Source organism: Amblyomma americanum, chromosome 4 (genome assembly GCF_052857255.1).
Source record: "Amblyomma americanum isolate KBUSLIRL-KWMA chromosome 4, ASM5285725v1, whole genome shotgun sequence".
NCBI classification, from domain to species: Eukaryota; Metazoa; Arthropoda; class Arachnida; order Ixodida; family Ixodidae; genus Amblyomma; species Amblyomma americanum.
In genome coordinates this window covers 148,867,303-148,884,387 of record NC_135500.1, presented here as the reverse complement: position 1 = coordinate 148,884,387, position 17,085 = coordinate 148,867,303, and positions in this window count along the sequence as shown.

The window sequence follows — 17,085 nt, the reverse complement described above, 5'->3', positions numbered from 1 at the left end:
AAAATGCTGTTTCGAAATAATTCAGTTCGAAGTGAAAAAGAGCATCAATATAAAATTGCACTCAACAAATGCACGCTGATGCATGCATTTCCAGGTCAGCTGTCCAGCCCATTTCGCAAAGTGCAAGAACCGCAGGTCAGCCTCAGAGAGCTACTGTGCGGCGTCCTGGGTAAACACCAAACAACCTGAAAATCTCGGCTGGGGCAATCCTGTTATCGTTAAAAGTAAGCATCACATACTGCATATTTTCAGTGTATCAAGGCCCTCTAAAAGGTGCGACGCATTTTGCATAACTTATTAGCAATTACAGTTTAAGAACTCTCTCAAGAGCCAATTACACTAACCAGCGGAGCAATGTCGTCTTTTGAATTTTACTGCCTAAGCAGTATGGGAGCCATCATGCCTGCGTGAATCGCTGCATGGTCTCCGAGTGAAGTCTCCGGCGTCTACAGCGAGCCGAGCGCGAGAACCTCCCACCGACGAGAGGAAAAAGAGTTGAATGGGCAGGAAAATTAACTAGAAAGAAGGTTCCCAGCTCACACCCGACGAGAGGATAGAGGGAACATCTGCAACGGCAGAGGCGCAGACGCGTAGTGTGCCTGTATAACTATCGTTTACAGCTACCGCTACCGCGTATCGCTCGCCACCTGTGGCAGCGCTCGTACCAGAAAGCACGGGCAGATGGCGCCAGGTGCCTACACGTGGCACCTGTCCAGCAGCAAACGGCAATAAGTGATATCGTCGGGATTATGTAATCGTCGCTCCGCAAATAGCGGTACGAGCGGCGCGGGTAAAACAGTCGCGAATTTATGGGCGCAGCAACGTCCACAAGCGCCAAGAAAGGCGAAATGTGTACAATTTAAGTAATGTAAAGCATAAAGAAATCATCTGTAATCTATAAAAGACGGCCAAAGTTAATGAAAAGTAATTCGCATAACTTGCAGGCAATCTGAGGCGGCAAAAGAGAAAAGCGGCCACAGGAAAACAATCATCCTAAATGTGCGTTCTTCATCGCATCAGACTTTTTAGTGCGTGAATTTTTTTGTATTAGAGCGAAAGCTCCACTACCGTAAAAAAACTGAAGGTCATGCGGCTATGAAATGTGACCTTCAAACCAGCATGATCAGAGGCTTGGCTCTTACGTCATGCAACGTGACTCCCAACGCATCACCACAGCTGCGCACTTTCATACGAGGGCGCTGGCTCGCCTCGCAACTATCCAATCACGTGACTCACTGATCCTCGCCACAGCTCCGTATGCAGAAGCGATGCACTCTCGCAACTGCCTGACATCACATGACGCGCCCTTCGCTATATAAAAGCGTGTGGCGTGTGCTTACCTTCACACAAGGCTATGGATGAGCAACGTGCCGGAAATAGTGGTTCGACGATGTATCGTCGCCGCCAAGCGGAATATGATGCTTACCATACAGAAAAGCGTCAGATTGGATAACTATGCTTAACAGAGCTTTCACTCGTCCTACAAGATTCAGCTCAGTTTAACCACAGCTAATTCTTTTACAAATCTAATCAGTGCTGGTTTAGTTCATAAAAGGAGACTCTCTTTGCGCCAGCATTCGAAAACTTCTACAATCTAATATCAAGACAGGTTTTAATTTCGTCAATCTTCTTACTATGAATTCTACCCTTGATGGAGTTGTTGATCCACTCCTCTGATGCAGTGCAGGATGTCGGTGGCATACGGGGTGATTTATTTCAATGTCTGCAGATTTGTATTTTCAGAACTATGAAATATACGCCTGTGCAGTCTGTGCAAATGCGTTGTGCAGAGAAACCGACAGAATGTGCACAAAAGAGCATTATACGATTAACAGTCACTGACATTGCACAACCCGCGGCGCGTCATGCGATCTTGGGATCGCCAGTAGGATGCAAATGCACTGACCAAACGCAACGGATATCAGTGACAGGGCAACAACGTTTACACTTGTTGCGTACGTCGCAAAATTCTGCGAGAGCAAGCGAACCGCCACTTGTTTAAATCTTTTCATCTCTCACTTTTCTATAATACATCATTCCTTCACACTACACTTCAGGTGTTCACCTGCTGCGAGGCCTCTACCTTTTCTTACAGATGCTTCTTATGCCTGCGAAAAAACGCATTCTATGCTTCGGCGAAGTGAGGACGCCCGTACCTCGAGTTACGCTATCAATCAAGTGAAAAGCGTCAGTAGCGCGGACAGTAAGTACTGTTGGCTCTGAGCTTCCACATTAGGTGCCATGGCGAAAAATAGCGCACCATGGGAGTCTGCGCCGGCATATTCCCGTGGCGCAACGGATAAACCGTCCTTCTACGGATCCGAAGATTCCGGGCACGAAGCCTGCCACACTCAATTTTTTTTCTTCTCGCTGAATGCAGGGGGTAGCCACGTGTGCGGACGCCGAGGAGACATTCGGTCCTGGATAGTCATACATACAGCTCACGTTGTAGAATGAACGTGCGAGAGTGAGAAAATGGAGATATCTTTAATCTCATTAAGACCATAACAGTTGGGTTCCAGGAGCGCCTCGAGCCGGGACATTCCAGTTCTATAAAGCATGCTAGAAATACAGCCAGATAAAATGAGCAAATGTAAACAACATTTAATATACATCTCCCTGTTACACAGTGAGGACCATACGCCGGCCAAGCACTATTTTTCGCTTTCTTCGTTTGCGTGGCGCTGCCTAGCAGACCAGACAAAAGATTATTCGAGGGCAATGTCCTCACTGTGCGCTACGTTCTCCCTGCTGAAACCACACTCCCCACCTGGAGCCCGCAGTCCCGGGGCGGTATCGTTGGTGATGGACGAGTTATGTTTTGTGCTGACACGTCTGCAGCCGGGCACGGCAAAGGGCAATTTCGGTCTGCGCGGGCCGTCAGCGCCCGACGAGGGTAGGGCGAGACGGGGGAGAGAGTTACACTGCTCCCGACAGCGCTGCTATACCGTCGACGACATATCGCGCGCCTTCGATCCCAAATTCTCATCTCTGGCCCTGAGTTGACGCGTGCGAGGAGCGTCACCTATTGAATGGTCCGCGTCAAGTCTGTGAGCGTGCCACGGACAGCCTTTGTCATCCCCCAAGCAGGCCAGTCTATTCACGATTACCATTACTGCCCGCGACAACGCATATGGACTCCCTTTGTAATCGGACGATGTCATTTGAAGTTTCCAGGAGAATGGCAAAAGAATACGAAAGGCATTTCAGGAGGGAAATGAAATGAGAATGGGAGCCCAATCAGCGCCTGTTGTGTTGCGGTATCTGCATACACACTGTTTCTGGATGCTTGTGAACTTGAACTGGAAGAACGTGATAACTACAAGTTCAAGTCGACACAGAATCGGAATCTGTCTCAAAAAAGACGGGGTGTCATAGAAGCTGACAATACGCTCGTATGTACATCCTGGACGCTGGTTCGAGGGTGCGCATTAGGACATGAATATAACTTGTTAAAAGGCAACAATAAAAACTACTTAAACTAGGATACGCCTAAGTAAAATGTTCGGTGAAAGCCGTGATGCCCCTTTATTTTCTTCCCCTTCTTCTCTTTCTCTCATCTCCTCCTCCTTCCTGTTCTCTTCTTTCACTCGTCTCCTTCCTTTCTACTTCCCCAAGCGGAACAAGTAATCGGCCCATTATTGGATCGATGGTTTCACTCTGCGCCTTTGTTGTGCCGACGTTTGCCAATACATTTCCAATATCGGGCGGATTACCTGTGTTGCTTGGGTCTTTCTCTGCTCTTCTCCACCTTCTCCTGCCATTCTTTTTCTCCTCTTCTTTCTTATTCTCTCTGTAAGTAGGTAAGTAAGTGGTTTTTATTAAAATAATAATAAAACGCTAATAAAAAAAGCCTTTATCTCCGCTTTGCTCTTCAATGCGAAATCATTATATGGCTCTTGAAGCATAAAGTCCGGCGTTTCCGTCGTTGTCCACTGCAAACTGGCCGAACATCTACGTTACCTCATGACGTCATCGACTGTGCATGCGTCAAGAAAGAAAAATAAAATTACTTAAGTAAAATTCCTCCTAAAGTGTGTTTCAAGCCAGGCCGGGGCGAACAGATCAGCTTTGCTGGCTACTTTAATAGAGCATTGCGCCATCACCGTATTTTCTTTAACATGCTATTTATTTATAATAAACTGCACATCTCCAACCAAGAATTTTAATTTTAACCCAACGTTTCGAAGCCTACTCGGCTCCTTCGTCAGGGGTGACTGAGGGCGGTAGCTAGCGTCTTTTAAGCATGGAGGGGACGAGGGGGTCAAAGGAACGACAGCTGTGATGCGAAAGGCGTGAGGAAGGGGGAGGGGGAGGGTGTATTAAGGCTGTTAGTCACGTTGTCCCACTGCAGGGAGGCGGTCAATGGCGACTTTTTTTTCGTTGAATTGAAGAGCGAAGTCCCTGGGCATATACTGGGGGCAGGTTTCCTTTTGTGCGATTGATATTGTTCGCGCTGGTTTGGATATGCCCGGATTCCAGAAGGAGGCTTTTGTGGTAATTGTTTCGGTTCCGAGGATGCGGGTTTCTTCGAAGTTGATTCTATGGTCGGAGTCCTCGGAATGTTGGGCTACTGGATTGCGCTCTCTTGCGAATTTGCGGACGTCATTTTTGTGTTGCCGAATTCTTTCTTTGAGAAGTTGGAGGTGTGCGGTTTATTATAAGTCTTCAAACCCAACCAGACAGGCAAATCTGTAGAAATGTTTAGTTTTCAATGGTATTTATTGCACGGAAAACATGTTCTATTTACTTGAACCATTTCAAAAGCTTTCAGGAAACTGAACGAAAGACATCCAAAAAATACAAATCAACAGAGCACTTTACGGGAGGTAAGGCTAAGCGCATCACCAAGAGGGTGTGCCACTCAGGTTTCAAGTCAGTCTGTTCAAACACTTCCCTTAAATGAACGACCATTGGGCAGAAATGAGATATCCTCGAAATAACTGCTTCCCAGTGCCGGCTCATCATTCCCGTTTTTCGTAAGCTGTGTACTCCAACACAATTGCGTCCTTGTAAATGACGAAGCAATTTTCCGCCCCCCACCCCAAAGAATACCTTACGAGCTTAACTGCAAGTCTGTCGCGCTGGGTTTCAGTATCGGCGTCTCATTCAACTTCTATTACGGCGCCGCGAACCGATCAGCTTCGCGGGATACTACATTAGAGTAGTTCGCCATCGTCGCAGCCAACCACCCCGCCTGCATGTTTTCGCATTCACAGCTCGTAAGTAGTCTTTTCGCTTGGATGGATGACAAGGAGCAATTGCTCTGAAGTGACCTCAGCAATTTACTGCGATTTTTGTGGAGGAACATTTATGTGCATGAACGCCACTTTTATTCACCGTGAAGTTCTTGTTTATTTCCATATATAGTATGTAATAAGGGGGGGGGGGATATTTCTTCATTTGTAGCTTATTTTTAGATTTCTTACCGCTGGCATTTAGCACTGTTTTCCATGTAGGCGTTAGTGGTCGCGAGTGCGACTTTATTTGGCACTACAGATGACTAACATAAGTGCTCTCCACGTTAGCTTCGTTTGCTTTCCGCATTTCGCGGGTTCACTTGGAGCTTGTTTGCTCGAAGTCACAACTGCGTAAACAGGAATGAAACCTAGCACGATTGTGGGAAGCCCTGAACACCATAGAGAAAAAGCCTCTGAAACAACTATTCGCACCAACCAATTCTGGCGTTCTAGCAATACTTGCACCAAAAATTAATTAATATTCCTGTCGCTTTCAACGCCATATAGATGGCAGCCGCTAAGAGCTACCCTTGCGAACAGCTTCATGAGAAATGTAGGTATAAGTTAAATGAATATTAACGCCCGTTTGCGTTTGAATGACATCGATAATAAATGTCAGTTACTGTTGCATTTTAAATAAGCTGCAGTTCTTAGCACTAGTGCAGTGCGTGATAAACCCTAGTGCGGTGCTTCTTACGATTACATGGAATTAGTTTTTGGCAATATTTTTTTACTGTGTTGCCAACGAACTGTATTTTCTGATATAGATATAACGCGCTTCATATGGGCGGCCGCACTCACATTTAGGGACAGGATATGCTGTTCAAGTTCTGAAGTACATTTTGATCACTGAATATATTCCTACCACAAAGCGCAGTAACACCGGAGGTGTTGAGATTCGCAAATAAAGGAGGTGAAAACTTGTTCGCAACTCCTATAAATCTGCGTGTATTGATGATGGTATTTGTTTACGCTGCCAACCGTGAGTATTCTGTAATTTTAGTAATATAAGTATACCCTCATTATACCTTATTCGTTTTTAGACTGTATGCACAGTAGTGTATAGAGTTATGTGCTTCCAAAACCATAGTTCCGAGGTTTGGAGCACCATGTTCATCGATAGCAGTTGCACGCTTTGCTTAAGGATCTGCTCACGGCCACACGTCAAATAACCATGCACAGCATCCAGAGCTGTTGACCTAAACCTAAGTGACAAAACATTATCGCCTGGCGGTCATTATGGCTTAAGTGCACTGTACTGTGCTCGCGCAGCGAGCTATTTAGTTGCATGATAAACTACAATATTTTGGCTACATTAAACTAAAGTTAAATAAGAAAATGCTAGGAGAAATTTAAAGCTATCTGTATGCTTCAAATTCTTCTTGTAAAACGCTCTTTATGTAGCTATAATAAGCGCTTTGAGGCTCATTGCCTAGTGGAACATTATATATTGGCTGAAATTGCGTTTTCACAAATCGCTTATTCCAAATATATTTGTTTTCGTCAACAGTTTGCGTTACTGTCATTTCTCTAAAATGAAACTCATTCTGATGTCGCATCAACGATAGCGCCACTTTAACCATTTACACGTAGGCTTCAATGTACTTAAAACGTCGAGACAAGTTCTTTAAGCGACGCATAGACTTCATTTTATAAGGTCTGGCGAACGCAAAGGCACTCCGCATTTATATATGTACGCAGTGTAGAAAGAAGAACAGAGTGATATTAACGGTTTAGCTCTCGGTGCACACGTTTGAGAGCACTGAGGAAAACCTCTCCCCGTTTGTGCGAACTTTTATAGCTAGGGTCTGTAAGGTAGGCACTATGAGCAAAATAATAATAATTGGTTTTTTGGGGAAAGGAAATGGCGCAGTATCTGTCTCATATATCGTTGGACACCTGAACCGCGCCGTAAGGGAAGGGATAAGAGAGGGAGTGAAAGAAGAAAGGAAGAATTAGGTGCCGTAGTGGAGGGCTCCGGAATAATTTCGACCACCTGGGGATCTTTAACGTGCACTGAAATCGCACAGCACACGGGCGCCTTAGCGTTTTTCCTCCATAAAAACGCAGCCGCCGCGGTCGGGTTCGAACCCGGGAACTCTGGATCAGTAGTCGAGCGCCCTAACCACTGAGCCACCGCGGCGGGGTCTATGAGCACGTCCGATTTGATTAAATCACCTGCGGCATGCTCCGACCACAAGCTTCTCTACCCGACCTCAAAAAAAAAAAAAATAAATAAGCGCCCATTCGACTTCCCAGGGTCACCAGATCAACCTGCAATGAACCTCAGAGTAATATTCTTTTCAACAAGAAACAATATGTAAGATGGCGATGAAAAGCAAAAGAGGTATCTAAGTGCAGAAACCAGCTTGCTTTCTGTGAACTTTACTGGAGCGTGCAGAGCTAAAATCCAATCAAGCTCGACTCGGCACTCACTGGGGCACTGTAGAGCAGCACTTTTGCCTTGATTTCTACATTTACTTATTGATAGCGCAGTCCCATTTCGTGCATTGTATCAGAAGGGGAGGACAATTATACAACTCTGGACAATGTACGAGCAAAACTCGCAAGTTGAAAGAGGCGAGGAAAGAAATCGAACAGTACAAAATACAAGCACAAATTGACTTAGCAGTAGAAACGCAGGGTACAAATAAAACAAAGGTCAAAAGTATGAATGCAGATAAGAAATGTGGTTTGTGGCTTTGGTCACTGGAGGTCAGGTGATGTTTCGTCAGCACATCCACGGTTCCCGGCGTCACATAGCTCATTCTGAAGTGTCTTTATAAAAAGTTCAAGTGGACTTACATCAGTTCAGTACAAAGAATAATTTCGCTTTGCGATTTAATAACACGACAGAGTTGGAGTGTACGTTCAGAGGAAAAGCTGTGCGCGTTGTCAAACGAATTCAGGATTTGTCGAGATGGCTGAGACGTTACTCGTTGAGCTAGAATGAAAATGTTTAAAACTCGAGTTATATTGTGACTTTGACGTCTTCGCGTGACTGAACTGTCACTACAACTTTTAAAGACGCCAAAGACGCCAACTTTTAAAGACCCCATGACCCTTCGGTTGCGATTCAGACATGATATTCAGACTCCGACTATGATATTGAGGCACGTTCGGTCGGCTGAATAAAGGAAATCCTTGTGTGTCTTGTGGTGGTGTCAAGGGGTCCAGTACGCCTAATGACATATATTAATGAATGTGTATAATTAGAAAGAGGTACTCAATAAGAAAGGGTCAAAATAGAAAATAGTCATTAATGCTGTCACCTCATACCTTTAAGTCCAGCCCAAGTGTCTCCCTAATTTTTGCGTGCTTCGTGATTTTCTATGAACCAATTCGCCCACCATTCTAGCATGGTCACTTCTTCCTCCCAATGCGCAGCCGCTCCTTTCAAGTAAAGGACGACCCTGAGAAAAGGCTTCAGGTATTAGATAAAGTGTTTTGAGACGTAGTGTAGTTCGGACTTCGTTGCACAGCACTAACCATCGACTTATGTGACTCTGTCTGTGTTAACACACAGAAAAGAAGGACAAGAAAGACTGTTGAGGACAAGAAAGAATGTTAAAGAAAACTGTTAAATAAAGAGTGGTAGGTTACCTTCTTTATTTATTCTACTGAAGGATGAGAGCAGACACCAAACAAATCGGCACCGGCATTATTCGATAACATCTAGTTCTTCTATCCATCTTGAAAGAAAGGACCGAGAAAAAAAGGCCAAGTGCGTACAGCTGATAGTTTCACATAAAAGACAGAGAGTGTCAAGATGAAAAAATTTTAAACCATACCTACTAAAAATTCGTTCCTGTGAAGTGCAGCGCAGATAATTTTTATTTCAACAACCGCTACACGACGCAGTTTTGACTCGATTTTTAATGTGCAAGAGTTAAGTAGTGAACTGCAAATGAAAAATGAATGAACATATAAAACAGAAAGACGAAATAGACGTGCCTTTCCAGATTGTTCACCTATTTTTGGCATCTTAACTGTGAATCATATGAATCTTTAATATGCCTAGAAATATTGATCCATAGTGGCTTTTTTGTTTCACATAGAAAAACACTACATGCGCACATAATGGAATCATATTCCATAACAATTCCTGAGTAAGTGCTTAAACTCGCACTTCTTTTTGGAACAATAAGTCAAAAAGAATGTTCATCGGATTGTCGAAAAGCAGCGTTCTCTGTCTCCTATTTATTTTTTACTTCTGCTGGCAGTACGGCGCACTAGATAATCAAAAAACACTCACGCGACACCTTTGGGAGTATTCTGCGACGACGTGCTTAACAACATGTTGAGCGGCTGGCTTAATCCTCGGGACCGTGCATACGCTTCCGAACAACTCTCCTTGGCGATGTGGAAAGGGCTCGCACAATACGCAGCTTAACACTGCCCAATTAGAAGCGCAAAACTTCGTCCGTAAGCTTTCTACTAAAAGGCTAGGGAAGCAGTGACCCGCATTGCTAATCTAAAACAAGCAAAAAACGAAGAAAAGGAAGTCAAATGGAGACATTTCGGCATTGTTCTTAAAGTTCGGTAAAATTAGCCGAACAGTATAGAGCCAGCTGCTCCTATCTTGAGCTTTGGGCTAAGAACGGTTCCTAAGCGTGGATATCTGTTGTCATTCTGAGGCCGTCGAAAACAAGCAGATTAATTGCGTTCAGTGACCTTATCCTCGGGGTTAGCAGGCGCTTAGTTGTTGCCTAAGAGACCAGCATTTTAATAGCGATGAGAAGAGATTGCGCGGTGACACTCATATAGATTGTGCTCAGACATTGTCAGGAACGCAGTTGCCGGATAATTTTGGGGGTTCTGATCTGCAAACAAGGAAATACTAGGGCAAAGAACATAAAATGAGAGGATAGTGTAAATTATGCGGTAGTTTTCGCAACGGACAACTAATGTTCATAAGTGCGGTAAGGTACGCGCTTCGGCAAGTGCCCAATGGAATATACTATGCCCGCAAATGTACAGAACCGTGCCGCCTTTTTTTGCAGGAATTGGACCGGCGGAAGAAAAGCATCATTTCACTGCACATCACTACAAAGCGAATGCTTATGTGCATTTTATGATATAGAGGTGATGTGTTAACTCGGAGCGTAAAAGGCAACTACAGTCGGCTGTTGCTGTTTACCTGGCTGTCGTATACTAGAAGATAGGAAACCAACTTAAACTAGCCATGGTAAAGTTCTAAAAGCAATATAAAGAAAACAACGACTACTGTTGGAAAGGAAGCAGCTTAAGCTTGCCTAATATTAAAACCTCCACGTGCTCATGCGCTGATAGTTTGAAGCCGACTCGGAGAATCTGAGTATCGTGTTAGATGTCTCGTGTGCACGTGGCACATCTGCCCTTCGCACCCCCCTCTGCTCCCTTTCCGCCGTTCCGAATGCAATATGCTTGTGTCAGGTATCAAAAAAGAGTCGCAATTAAGCTCTATGCGAGCACAAAAGAATTTGGATTCTTATAACTCAAGGGCGGCTGCCGTTACTTTTACTAAAGGTGCTTAAGAAATAAAAGTCGGCATTTCGCACCAAAGTATTCAAGTAGCATTATCACTTTTAAATGATGAGTTGGTTCAAGTGTTTTTATTTCTGTCTGATTATAGCGACTCTTCCAAATATTTTTAGAGCTAATACCGTAACGTAAACATGAAGAATGTGCTGCGGTAGGCCTGTGAACTGAAAAATACCAAACAAGGTTTCTATATACAGAATATAACAGAATTTTATGCGGAGAAAAATGGCTGCAAATAAGTTACTCCTTTGTTTTCTCCTCTTCTAGTTTTATTCTTACTATTACATTACTTATCACTGCACATTTGTAAGATTTACCACTTCTAGCAGTAATTTAGGTTTGGTTTATAGAGGTTTAACGTCCCAAAGCGACTCAGGCTATTAGGGACGTTGTAGTGAAGGGCTCTGGGAATTTCGACCACCTGGGGTTTTTTAACGTGATCTAACATCGCACAGTACACAGTACACCCATAGTATACGCTCAAGTGAGGCCAGGTTAGGAGACATCGAATATCAGTCGCAGTTTAGGTAAAGACAAGTCTGCCATGCTGAGCGGATGTAAAATATTGAAGAAAGGAAGAGGTGCCGTAGTGGAGAGCTCCGGAATAATTTCGACCACCTGAAGATCTTTAATGTGCACTGACATCGCACAGCACACGGGCGCCTTAGCGTTTTTCCTCCATAAAAACGCAGCCGCCAAGGTCGGGTTCTAACCCGGGAACTCCGGATCAGTAGTCGAGTGCCCTAACCACAGAGCCACTGCGGCGGGGCAAGAACTCTTTGCTGATCGGAGTTCCCAGGTTCGAGCCCGACCGCGGGAGCCGCGTCTCCATGGAGGCGAAACGCTAAGGCGCCCGTGTGTTGTTCGATGTTAGTGCACGTTGAAGATTAAAATAATAAAAATAATTGGTTTGGGGGAAAGGAAATGGCGCAGTATCTGTCTCGTATACCGTTGGACACCTTAACAGCGCCGTAAGGGAATGGATAAAGGAGGGAGTGAACGAAGAAGGAGGTGCCGTGGTTAAAGATAATAATAATAATAATAATAATAATTGGTTCTAGGGGAAAGGAAATGGCGCAGTGTCTGTCTCATATATCGTTGGACACCTGAACCGCGCTGTAAGGAAGGGATAAAGGAGGGAGTAAAAGAAGAGGTGCCGTGATGGAGGGCTCCGATATAATTTCGACCACCTGGGGATCTTTAACGTGCACTGACATCGCCCAGCACACGGGTGCCTTAGCGTTTTGCCTCCATAAAAACGCAGTCGCCGCGCTCGGGTTCGAGCCCGGGAACTCCGGATCAGTAGCCGAGCGCTCTAACCACTGAGCCACCGCGGCGGGTCGTTAAAGATCCCCAGGTGGTCGAAATTATTCCGGAGCCCTCCACTACGGCTCCACTTTCTTCTTTTCTTCTTTCAGTCTCTCCTTTATCCCTTCCCAGGGTGGTGGTGGTGGTGAAAACATTTATTCAGAACGGACAGGAGGTGTTTGGATCAGCCCGTAAAGGACCGATCCTTACAAACACTAGGTGGAGGTCCCTAGTTTGGGACCCCAGTGGCGGTAGCCGCCGCCCGGGTGCGCCCGACTAAGGCTTGTTGGGCCTGTAAGTCGTGACAGCCGAGCAGGGTCGCCTCCCAATCCTCCCGGCTTGGGTTCGGGATGGGGGGAATGGCCGGGTTGGAGGGGCAGGCCCACACCATGTGATAGGTGTCCGAAGACACCGCGCTACAGTGCGGGCAGTTGCCGCTAAAGGAGGGGTCGAAATGTTCTAGGGCTGCCGGGCACAGCAATGCATTGGTGAAGAGGCGGAGAAGGAGCTGCTCATCCGCCTTCTTGAGGCCTTTACATGGGCTAGGGTAAAGGCGATGACTATCTTGATAGTAGGTTGCGATATTTTTGAACGTATAGACCGGATTAACATCGGGTTCCTGATCAGGTGGGGAGGTGAAAACAGCCCGGTGAGAGAGCGCGCGGGCGGCTGCGTCTGCTGCCTCGTTTCCTGCCAATCCCTGATGAGCAGGTGCCCATATGAGGTGACGGTGTGCGGGGTCCGTATCCCGTATGCAATTTTGGTATATTCGATAGGCTAGGAAGGGAGTGCAGCCTTTTTCGACGTTCCGACATGCCCCTCGCGAGTCGGTGATTATGTATTTTGAATTGGAATGTGAGGCCGCGAGAGCAATCGCAACCTCTTCTGCTTGTGTTGCACTGCGGGCTCTGAAAGTGAGGCCGTTAACTGTGTTGCTGTTGTGAACTACCTCGACCGTGTACCATCCCCCGTGGTGAGGGCCGGAGGCGTCCACGTAGTATACACCTGTTTTGTTGCTATAATATCGGGCTAGCGCTTCCGCTCGTGCCAGGCGCCGACCATTATGGTCTTCATGTGACATATTTGCTGGAAGAGGCCGCACGTGGAGGGCAAGTCTCCACAGTTCCGGGATGTGAAACCTGTCTTCCATTGGAGGGGTGTGTTGGATATGGAGTCGAGCAAGAAGGCGGTGACCCGACTCCGTTAGCGACAAGCGCGTGTACTGGTTTGTAAGGTGCACCTCACAGAGCTCCCGGAAAGTATTAACCACCACCCCAAGGGCCATAAGCCGGGTGTTTGAAGTAGTGATGGGGAGGTCAAGGGCACGTTTAACAATTTTGCGAAGGATGACCTCAAGGGCATCCTCCATTTGTTTCCGTAGGTGGGGATAAGGAGTCGAATAGAGAATTCGACTAGTTACGAAGACGTTTGCCAGCCGCAAGGCATCCTTACTTCGTAACCCTCCGCGTTTGTTGGAGACCCGGCGGACCATGCGGCCCACCTGGTCCCCCACCTTACGGAGTTTGGCCAATGTAGTGTCTGGCCGCCTGTGTTTGTGGATGTAGAGTCCGAGTACCCGTATCTCATCACTTTCGCGAATGGGACCACTCTCGAGAGAAAGAGATATTTTAGTTGTGCACTTCTGTGAGGGGCGGAGGTGCACAAATTCCGATTTTTGAGGGGAACATTGAAGACCGCAGCGGCGGGCGTAGCGGTCTACTATCGTCGCCGCTGTTTGCAGGCTGGTTTCAATGTCCCCTGTGCTGCCCTGTGTGGCCCACAGAGTGATGTCATCGGCGTACAGGGCGTGCTGCACGCCGGCGACACCACCCAGCTGGGCCGGCAGGTGCATCATGGCCAGATTGAAGAGCAGCGGGGAAAGTACCGCGCCTTGAGGGGTTCCCCGCGTGCCGAGTAGGTAAGGACCATGGTCTCTATCTTGAATTCGAATGTAGGATTGACGATCCATTAAAAATTGGCTTATGTATCGGAATGTGTTGAGGCCACAGTCGGTGTGACTTAGATTAATGAGTATGATCCACATGTGTTACATTGTCAAATGCCCCTTTAAGATCCAGGGCGAGTACTACCCGGTCATTATGGAGGCATTCGAGCGGGTCAAGGACTTCCCGATTGAGTTGCAGGAGGACATCCTGTGCGGATCTGTGTGGGGGGAATCCGAACATGGTGCTCGCAAAGACATGTTTGTGTTCAAGATATGTAGATAACCGATCCCGCACCATCGTCTCCATTAGTTTGCCCACACATGAGGTGAGAGAGATGGGGCGGAGGTTATCTGTGTCAATTGGTTTGCCAGCTTTAGGAATAAAAGTAACCAAAGCCGTTTTCCATTCGATTGGCAGGGGGGTGTTCCCGCGCCAAATCGCATTGACGTATTCCAGGAGGGACTGGTATGCCAAGTCGGGCAGGTTAGTCAAAAGCTTGACGGTGACCTTATCCCGTCCTGGCGCAGTGCCCCGTTTCATTTTGGCGAGAGCCGCCCGCAGATCATGGAGCTGGAAAGGTTGATCCATCTCCGTGTTTTTTCTGCCTGCACAAGAGTACGCAGATCCACGGGGGTCTTGGGCTGTGCACAGATACTGGTCCCGAAGTTTCTGTGCCAGTTTAGTCGTGTTGCCGGGAAAAGCGTGCATGCCTCGCTGCAAATGTTTTTGTGTTTCGGTTCGTGTTTGGGTTGGGTCGATTAGGGCTCGAAAGAGACGCCACGTATTTCGGCTGGACATTTGTCGCGCGGCCGTGTTGCATCTATCGATCCAGTTGGAGTCGGCGAGTTGGGCCGCGTACTCTGCCGCTTTCCGACGGGCTTCCCAGAGTTGTAGAAGGTGGTTATCCACGTCCGTGACCGCCTCTGAGAGCTGGATGTGTGTTTCATGCGAGGAAAGGTGTGCCAGCAGCTGTTGGGACCATGCTGTGTAGCCTTGCGCGGAAATAGGTGTATTCATCATCATCATCATCATCATCATCAGCCTTACTACACCCACTGCAGGGCAAAGGCCTCTCCCATGTCTCTCCAATTAACCCTATCCTTTGCCAGCTGCATCCACCCTTTGCCTGCAAACTTCTTAATCTCATCCGCCCATCTAACCTTCTGCCGCCCCCTGCTACGCTTACTTTCTCTTGGAACCCACTCCGTTACCCTTAAAGACCAGCGGTTATCTTGCCTTCGCATCACATGCCCTGCCCAAGCCCATTTCTTTCTCTTGATTTCGACTAGGATGTCATTAACCCGTGTTTGTTCCCTCACCCACTCTGCCCGCTTCCGATCTCTTAACGTTACACCTATCATTTTTCTTTCCATGGCTCGCTGCGTTGTCCTTAACTTAAGCTGAACTCTTTTCGTTAGCCTCCACGTTTCTGCCCCGTAGGTGAGTACCGGTAAGATTATGCTGTTGTACACTTTCCTCTTGAGGGAAATTGGTAAACTGCCACTCATGATCTGCGAGAATTTGCCATATGCGCTCCACCCCATTCTTATCCTTCTAGTTATCTCCCTCTCATGATCCGGATCAGCTGTCACTACCTGCCCTAAGTAGACGTATTCCGGCACAATTTCTAGGCTCTCGCTGCCAATTGTGAACTGTTGTTCCCTTGCTAGACTGTTGAACATTACCTTGGTTTTCTGCATGTTAATTTTTAGACCCATCGATCTGCTCTGCCTGTCTAACTCGTTGATCATGATTTGCAGTTCACCTCCTGAGTGACTCAGCAAGGCAATGTCATCAGCAAATCTCAGATAATACACCTTCTAAGGTGTATTATCAAGTGAGTTAAAATTTTGCCTGAATTTCGTCCAATCTGGGATACGGGCTTGTGTTCTGGGACGCTTGAGGGGGCGTGTGCGTAGTGTAGTAGTGGTCGCTACCGATGGTCTCCTCGGTGTTGAGCCAGTCTGCGTGTCGTATGTTGCGAGTGAAGGTTAAGTCCGGGCACGTATCCCGTGCCACGGAGTTTCATAGCCGTGTTGGGTGGACGGGGTCCGTGTGGAGGGTGAGGCCCAACGTGGACGCAAGCTCCGCCAGCTTACGCCCGCGTGACTCCTCCTTGCGATACCCCCATTGCTGACTGAGAGCGTTAAAGTCGCCCACATTAAGCAGGGGATCGCGGTCCGCTACTCTTAGCGCGCGGCTAAAGAGGTCCGCAAAAGTCACTCGCTTTAGTTTGGGAGAGCAGTACACGTTGAGTATATGCAACGGTGGGTCCCTGCGGCGGACTGGTAGGAGGGTCACCATTACATAAGAGTACTCTAGTGGGAGGTCGAGATCCACTAGATTTGCTGTGTAGTCTTTTTGGACAAGAAGACATGACGCGGGATCCTGTTGGAACGTCGTGTAATTTGAAATTGTGGCCCTTTTTGTGGCCCACACACCTCCCTCTACCATTCCACACGAAAACGCCCCATTCCTGCCTCCGCGTCCCCATACCTCACCCCTCCAGGTCTCAGCGGGAAGTCGTCCTGTCTAGCATGGCCCTGGAGGATCAGCGCTGTCTGATCGCCCGGGCCAGCCGGATAGCTGATGGGGCACTCGAATAAAGACTCCACCGCCTGGGGCCCTCCCTCGACCTTCAGTTTATTGTAAGGATTTTTAGAGCGAAAGTTCGAACTTGCGATTTCGCCGTGGCGGTGCTCCGAGGAGGCACATGACGTCACAACGCGCGTTTCGCCGCGGATATTTCTCTCTCTCCCGCTCCCTAGTCACTACAGCGCATGCGCCCTAGTAGCACCGAGCCACAGGTGTTCCGCCGCTGCGCAGCGCCGCTCCTTTCCTCAAAATCCAACTTTCAATTTTCAGTTTTCTGTTTCTTCTTTCCCTCCTTCCTTTATTCCTTCCTTTACGGCGCGGTTCGGGTGTCCACCGAGATATGTGAGGCGGTTGCTGTGCCATTTCCTTTCCTCAGAAACGAAACAAAACAAGTGACCCAGCGGCGTTCATAGAGTTCATTGGCGTTGACAACAAAGAGAGTATGAGCGTCAGAAGTAGCGGAGCTGCCCGAA